Genomic DNA, 8659 nt, shown 5'->3' with positions numbered 1-8659 from the left:
AGACTTTATTTTAAAGTCTGTTTTGTCTGGGGTAAGTATCGTTACCCCAGCATTTTTTGTTGTTGTTGTTGTTGTTTCTTTTTTCATGAAATAGTTTTTCCGTTCCTTTACTTTCTGGCTTTGTATGTGTGTGTGATCTGAAGTGAGTCTCTTGTAGATGCCATACAGAACGGTCTTGTTTCGTCATCCATTCAGCCACTGTATGTCTTTTGATTGGAACACTGAAGTTGCATTTAAACTGATTTTGATAAACATGTACTTATTGACATTTTCTTAGTCATATTTTTATCTTTTTTTTTGAAAGAACACCTTTTAAATTTTCATAAAATACTGGTATGGTGGTGATGAACTCCTTGAGCTTTTTTTTTTTTTTTGTCTTTGAAAATCTTTATCCTTCAAGTTCCTTTTTTAAATAATATTTTATTTATTTATCTTTAGAAGGGAAGAAAAGGAGAAAGGGAGAGAAATATCAGTGTATGGTTGCTTCTCATGCGCTTCCCTGCTGGGAACTGGCCCCGGCTGGGAACTGGCCTGCAACCCAGGCGTGTGCCCTGACTGGGAATCGAACCGCGATCGTGTGGTTTGCAGGCCCATGCTCAATCTGCTGAGCTACACCAGCCAGGGCTTTATCCTTCAATTCTAAATGATAGCTTTGCAGGGTAATCTTGATTGTAGCTCCTTGTTTTTAATTACTTTGAATATTCCTTGCCGATCCCTTCTGGCCTGCAAAGTTTTGTGTGTGTGTTGCTACTCTTGAAGTTTGTCCAAAAGTCTCCTTATACTATCCTCATTTAATATTTTTTACTTTTTGTGGTCCAGATTGGGTGTTTTCTGCTTCTGTATCTCCCAAATTCCTGGCTTGACCCTCTGCCTCACCTATTCCACTGTTGAGTCTCTGCAATGTATTCTTTATTTTAGTTTATCCTTCATTTCTGACTGGTTCTTTAATATGTTTTCTATCTCCATTTTTGTGTTTCCTATGTCTTTGTTGAATCTCTCACTTCATCTGCTCTTTCCCTAAGTTCATTAGCATCCTTATAACCAGTATTTCGAACTTTGTATCTAGCAGATTGCTTGCCTCCATTTTGTTTAGTTCTTTTTCTGGAGTTTTGTTCTGTTCTTTTATTCAAGATATGTTTCTCTGTCTCTCCATTTTGGTTGCCTCCCTGTGTTTGTTTCTAGTATTAGGCAGAGCTGCTATGTCTTTCAGACTTGGTAGAGTGGCCTTATGCAGTAGGTGTCTTGTAGGGCCCACTGCTGTAGCCTCCCAGGTCACTTGAGCTGGGTGCTGCAAGTGCACCCCTTGTGCAGGCTGTGTGCGCCCTCCTGTTGCAGTTGAGCTGTGATTGGTGTAGGCACACCAGTGGGAGGGACTTCACCCTGGGCTGATAGGCTGGGAGGACTGGCCATGACTACTGTGTTGTGCAGGGGCTGACCCCACGGAGCAGAACTCACTTCTGTGGGGCTCGGGTATAGAAGGGGCTCACCCTCCAAGTCTACCCCTGAGTGTGTCACTTATGAAGGGGGTGGTGTGGTGCTACAATATCAATCGGAAGCTATCAACTGGCTGCGCTGGCTCTGGGGCCTCCTGGAAGGTGCAGGCCCTGTCCAGGGCTGCCTGGTATGAGCTACAAAAGCAACTGCAGATGACTGCTACTTGTGCTGGGACAGGCCAAGCTGTGAACTGGGGCCAGCTGCCGCTAGTCCTAGACCTGAGGCCACTTAGAGAGAGGGATGGGGCCCACTGAGGCCAGGTACTGCTTGTGAGAGATTTTAGGAAAGTTTGCAGCATGAGTCAGGACAGGCTGTTTGTATGGAAAAGCCACTGGAAATGGCTTGGGCGGGCTCAAAAGTTCAGTGAAGTGGCGTCGGGTTTCAGGGAACCACCAGGACAGGGCTAGCTGTGTTGGCCAGGTCAGTGGAGACTCAGATATGAGTCTGGCTTTCTTGGGGGGAGGTCTCAACAAACAGTGGCCTCTGCCAGCACTTCGGACCAGGAGAAAGCTGAGGTCCAGCTCCTGTCCTGACGCCAGATAGCTTGGTGCCTCCTCTTACATCCCTGGTGCCTTTCAAGCTGCTACACTGGGGACGGAGCTCAGAGCGACCGAGTCCCAGGGAGTCTGTGTGTGGACCCTTTACGAGGAACTGCCTGAGATGCAGAGCCCTCCACCTCCCTCAGCCTCAGTTCCTGTTGGTTTTTACAGCCAGGAGTTATGGGCACTTCTGTCCCCGGCACCCCCTGGGCTGGGAGGGCTTTGTGTGGGGCTGAGATCCCTGCCCCTCAGGGGGCCCCTTTCAGCCAAATTATGCGTCCTGATTTTTCATCCACCACATCTGGGTTGGGACCAGCTCATTGGGCATCTCCACCCCCTCCTAGCTTCTCTGTGGCCTCTTCATTATATTTCCTTAGTTTAAGAACTTCTGCTAGATTTCAGGTGGTTCTGATTTGTGGGGGTTTTGTAGCTTAGTTGTAATTCTGGTATGGCTGTGGGAGATTCTGGGCACCGCATTTACCTACGCTGCCATCTTGGCCAGGTCTCACTCGTGCACACACGTGTGTGGCATCCGATGTACCTCAGTGATATTGGGGCTGCAATCAACACAAGTCCAAGGTCAGCACTCACTGCCCTTGCCCAGCATTCCCCTCTCCTGTGTGGCAGAAACTGATGTTGTTTTCCCCTTGGGGTAAAGATAAATTTATCTGTCCAGTTTTTCTACTTCCTCTCCACTGCTGTACCCTGAGTCCACGTGACCCTCATCCCTCAATGGAGAAATGTTGTGGTCCCCTTAACTGAACCTCCTACTTCCCATTTGACTCCTCCAATCTCTTCTCCATGCAATCACCTAAGCAGTGTTTTAAAACACAGGCCAGAACGTCATTGCCTCCTGAAACTCTCTAATCCAACACGGTGAGACTGCATGGGTGGCCCTTGCCTCCCTTCCTCGCTGCACACTCTTCTCCACCCACTCCCCCATTCTGCGTGTTCCAGACACGCTTTCTCCTCCCTCCAGTGCTGCGCTCCTGGCCCAGCCCCTGCCCCGACCCCCTGAGTCTTTGAATACATCCTTCTCTCAGCCTGGGTGGTTCTGTTGGCATCCTCACTCTCATTAACCTCTGTGCCGCTGGTGCTGCCTTCTCAGGGACTCTCCCCTTGGACCCACGCTAGAACAAGTTTTCCTGTTGGGTGTTCGCAGGACTCCCAGGTCTCTTCTTTTTCCGACCCTGAACTTGCAAAGCTCTTACTATGGTTTGTAATATTACAGTTGTGTGATTGCCACGCCATCACCTGTCTCCCCACTGGCCTGAAGCTTCATGAAAACAAGAGCCAGGTCCATTTTGTGTGTCACTGTGGTAACTCCTTTTTGTGAGTGGCCAGCACCATTCCCTTAAAACATCTATGTTTGTAGTTATTTATTATCATAACTTCCTTTGTAAATGCAGCATCAGTATTTAGACCCACGGTGGACGGGTGCCAACATCTATCCTTACTTCATTACGAGCTACAGCCTAACTAGCAGCACGACTGTTCTCAGAGTCTAATGAGAACAGAGGCCAACCAGGACTGACTCCCGCTCCCATCCAGTCCTGAGTACAGTGCGGGGCCGGCGGGGGGGGGGGGGGGGGGCGGGGCGGNGGGGGGGGGGGGGGGGGCGGTGCGGTGCGGCGGGGATTGTGAGACTCAGAGGAATTTCCTGATGTATGGCGGACACTGGGAGAGACATTCGGAGGTAGAGGTTCTGGTCACTTGAGCATCAGCAGGAAGCCAAAATGAAATTAGCTCAGAATTTCCCGCTCTTTCTTAGGGTCTCTAAGGACCACACAGAACATGATACCAGGAAGCGGCTGCTATGAGCTGAACACAGAGAGACCCTCGTATGTGTCCTCACATGCCATCTCCATGCTCTGGTCTGACCCTTGACCTTCATCCCTCCAACTTCCCACTTCCTCCTCCATAAAGTACAGATCATGACATGAACCTCACAGGGTCATGTGATGGGGCACCTGTGTGAAAGCTCGGTCTGAACTCTGGACAGACATGGGAGTGATGAAAGCACCATTTGCTGAGCACAGACACTCCCTTTGGTACTTATTCTGCTGCTTCTACTCTTCACAAACCTCAGGAGGTGGCTCTCATGATCCCCTGTTACCCATGAGGAAACTAAGAGGGCCCAGAATTAGACCAGCCGCCCACCTCGGAGCATCCTGGGTGATGGGTGGGATTGCTCAGTCAGGCCTCGGTGCACCTCCACGCCATCCTCAGCTCTGCTTCTCTCGCCACACCTGTCTCTGTAACTCCTGCCCTGGATCCAACCAGGGCACGTGCTACCCCTGCAACCACTGGAATTCAGTCATGAGAAGGTCAAAGTTCGTGAAAAAGACACTGTTTCCGTGTAAATGGCCAGTTTGTGGGCACCAATGTGCAGAGGCGGGAACTGAGCACCCAGATGACTCCACTGGGGCCCGAACCTCGGAGAGCCTGCCGTGAAAAGTTCCGTCAGCGCTGGTCCCCAACCCCCTCCAAAGGCCCACCAGGCTCTCCATCTCCCGGCTGTCCTGCTGTGCGCCGGAGCTAAAAGACAAAATTCCCCAGGAGCATCCGTGGATGCAAAGAGCAGATGTGCCCCTCTGGGGGTGACGGAGAGGTCTGCGTCCCACCTCATCATCATCATCGTTCAGTAATGCATCCCGATTAGGCCGGGATGAGGCTGCTTCTCACTGTTAGGTCACTAAAAACCTGGGGTTCACATGCCAGGAGGTGTGAGGAGCCGGGGACATTGCTCTTACTGGAAACCGCTAGAGAGTTGTGCCCGGCTGGCATCTGATCCACCCACGTGACCCCTTGCTATTTTGGGGATGATAACAGCTACCGAATCCATTAACTGGACCAAAAGTGAAAGCAATTGGAAGCACAAGGGCTTTGAAATGTTTAAGCACCATGACACTGATCTGGTCTAATTGCTGCCAAAAGGAGGGTCAGGATGAAACTCTCGATTTCGGCCTGATCTATGGAGGAGAAAGGTCAGAGTTGAGGGTGAAAAATCATAATTTCTATGCTTGTCAATAATAAAACCTTCTTATTTGAAATTCACTTATCCGAGGAGAGCACTAGTAGGTCACAGAGTACTGAGAGCCCCTATGCGACCAGCCTCAGAGCTTGCTCTGCGGTGGCGGGATTTGTAGCTGGTCTGTGGCCACAGTGAGGGCAAGTTTCTGGAGGGCAGGGCACTGTCAGACGTTTTTTTTTTAAGTATTTCTTTTTTTAAAAGATGATTTATTTATATATTTTTAGAGAGGAGGAAGGGAGAGAGAAAAAGAGGGAGAGAAACATCAATGTGTGGTTGTTGCCTGTCATACACCCACTAATGGGGACTTGGCCTGGAACCCAGGCATGTGCCCTGACTGGGACTTGAACTGGCTACCCTTTCCTTCACAGGCCGGTGCTCAGTCCACTGAACCACACCAACCAGGGCCACTGTCAGCCATGTTTGGGACAATTCTGTCTCCAGCTGTTCCTCCGATGTCTAGTGCACTAGAAACATTCACTAAATGTGTGTTGGGTAAAAAAAAAGCCAGAACAGATGGGAGGATTAATGTCATTTAACGTCAGTTTATCATTCTTAGGGATGGACGAAAATTTAGAAGTCTGAAACGTGGGGTTTTCCAGACTGGATGGAATCATCTCCCTTATTTTACTTGTGATCTGTTTTGAGAACTTGAGTATCTTGAATTCAGCGCACTTTCCAAGCCCTTGATAACAGCAGCAACAATGAAAGTAACAGTAATTGCTAGCCTTATTGACTTCTGTTTCGAGAGCTTTGTACACGTTGGCTCACGTAATCCCCACATGAGCCTTTGAAGTGGAACTACTATGATCCCCGTTTTCCGGAGAGGCTGAATAACTTTGCCCAGACCACAACAGAACACATGTTCCACTAAAGTCGTTCTTGACCTTCTTAGGTCTTGAATCTCTCTTAGGAATCTGATACTATGAGTCTCCACCTAAGAAGAAACGAACATTCCTCAAAACACACACAGTTGCTTTTTTCCACTTAAGAATCGTCCTGGAAGTTGTTCAGCCCATTGACCTACTGTGTCCTTTTAAACCGCTGTACAGTGTTTCGTATTAGGGATAGGCCATCCCACTACGGTCTTCTTACTAACTGACGTTAGCTTGTTTCTGGGTTTTCGATCCTGCCAACAGACCCAGCGGGCACTTTCACCTACACTTCTCATGCACAGGAGCAGGTGCGTTTGTCCAGAACCCTGAGACTCCGGGGCTGCGGGGCACAGAGCGTGTGCGTTGTTTAGAATATAAAAGGTGCTGCCAAATTTTCCTCAGAGTGGAGCTGCCATTTTTTCCCTCCCACAATGTACAAGATCCGTATTAATCCCCATTCAACCATCACTTTTATCAATCTCCAATGTTCCCCCATCTGATGAATGAAATACGGTATTTTGTTTTATTTTGCATTTTTGATTATGAGTCATATTAAGCATCTTTTTGTATTTTATTGATCACTTGTATTTTTTCTTCCATGAATTGCCCACTCATTTTTTGCTAATTTTTCCATGAATTTTTTGGTCATTGACTTACGAGCTCTCTACTATATTCTAATGCTAAACAATTATTAACTATGTGAAATATATTTTTCTCATAACCTACCTTTGTGCCTGTAATTTACACACCTGGATTGGAATCCTGGCACCAGCATCCACTTCCTGGAAGACTTAAATGCCCCTCTGAACTTTAGAATCCTCATCTGCATAATGGAAGGAAGCATTTACCTTTAGGGTTGTTGGTAGAATTAAACGCAATAGTGACTACAAAATACTGGGCCCAGTGCCTGGCATATAATAAGTGCTTAAAAAGCAATGATCATTATTCGTTCTAATCTTTAAAAGATCCCGTGTATCAGCAGAATCATGTCTACCTTCAACTTTTACCCATTGGCTATAGATCTACTTTCTACAAGAAAACAAAAATGGAAGTCTGAAAGATCTTTTATGATGAAGAGTAGAAAAAAAATCACATTTTATTCTAGTTCATAATTTTTACAATAGGTCTATTTTATTTCCGCTTCTAGCCAGTTTTGTAGAAGTCAAATTGTTAACACAGCAGGGGAAAGCCTGAATAGAAGTCAAATTCCGTTTTCATTGAAAAAACTTTTACAGCAAATTTATAAACACATTTTTCATAATAGCCCAAGAAAGATGCAGAAACTTCTTGTCTTCTTCTTCCCCCTGTGACATTACTTACAAAATTATTGTTCTTAAAACCACCCACGTATTCTGAGGGACTAAACGGCCCCTCTGAGTCCGAAAGGTCGGAAGACTGTCCGTATGACTGTGGTCTGCAGATCACAGACCTTTTTATGAACTTGATTCACCCCAGAACCTTTAACAGAGTTGGGGCAGGAAGACCTGTTTCCTCCAAACTTTCAAACGAGGAAACAGAGGTTCTGAGGGCAGAGCCATGTATGATCTCCCAGGTCCTCCTGGTCACTTCCATGCTATTAGCACAAACCTCTATCAAACCATGTTCAAATCATGCGTATAAGTCTCGGCCTTCTCCACCAGCCCAAGTCCTGTGGGCAGAAACTCTTCCTTCTGAATGTGCCTTCTTAGTACCTGCCCGGAGTGAATGTATGGGGGGATGGATGGATAGACGTCATACCTGTTAAGAAGGGGTGCTCAGGTCTCTATAAGCTATATCAAGCACTCTTTCTTAGATTTATTTTTTTTAATTTAATATCTTAAAAGATCATATAGTATGCTTGACTTTTGGGGACGTGTATATAGAGTTTTATGAGTTTTTGGATGTGTATAGCTTTGTGTACTCACTGCCCCATCTGGTGACAGACAAACCACACACAAACCACACACAAACCTCCCTCATGTCGCTCTTCATTGTCCACACGTCCCTGACTCCACGCCCTTGCAACCGCGGTCTGTTCGCCACCACCATCGTGTCATCTTTTGAGAATGTCACACGGAGTTATTCTCTCAGTAGAATGCAGCTGAGGTCCACTCATGTTGCCGTGTGCATCAGTGGGTAGTTTTTTTTATCGCCGAGCTGTACTTCTTTGTGTGACCATGGGAGAGAATGCTTATCCATTCACCTACAGAGAAAATTCAGGTTGTTTCCAGTTTAGGTCAATTATAAGCAAAGCTGCTATGAACACTCGTGCACCTAAGTTTCTGTGGGACCTAAGTTTTCAATTCTCGATGGAAAATTCTCAGGAATAATATTGCTGAGTCTTATGGTAAGTGTAGCCTACCTTTTTAAGAAATTGCCAAACTTTTTCAGAGTGGTTATATTAGGCATGCTCATCTTTGTACCATACAACCGTTAAAAAAGAAAGCCTCTCCTTCGTTTCCTCTCTTGGGACAGGATGCGGTCCCCGGCTGCCTTTCCCCCAACTTCCCCTCCCAGCACCCTTCAGAAAGCCAGGCGCCTCCCTGTACTCCAGGGCCCAGGGGGCAAGCACCCATCGATTGGGTGCAGTACAGCGCATTGGAAGGTGCACCCTGTCCAAACCTCTCCCCCTTGGCTTTCGAATGCCAGCAGTCTGTCTTTCATCCTTGTTAAAAAGCAAGTGGTCAGGATTGGGACCACATTCAGGGCTTTTCAGAGTAGGGACTTGGAACTGGACATGG

This window comes from Sturnira hondurensis, unplaced genomic scaffold (genome assembly GCF_014824575.4).
Source record: "Sturnira hondurensis isolate 20B ecotype Veracruz unplaced genomic scaffold, ASM1482457v3 Scaffold0000780, whole genome shotgun sequence".
Taxonomy (NCBI): Eukaryota; Metazoa; Chordata; class Mammalia; order Chiroptera; family Phyllostomidae; genus Sturnira; species Sturnira hondurensis.
The sequence above is the reverse complement of the archived record's forward strand: the minus strand, read 5'-3'. Positions refer to the sequence as shown.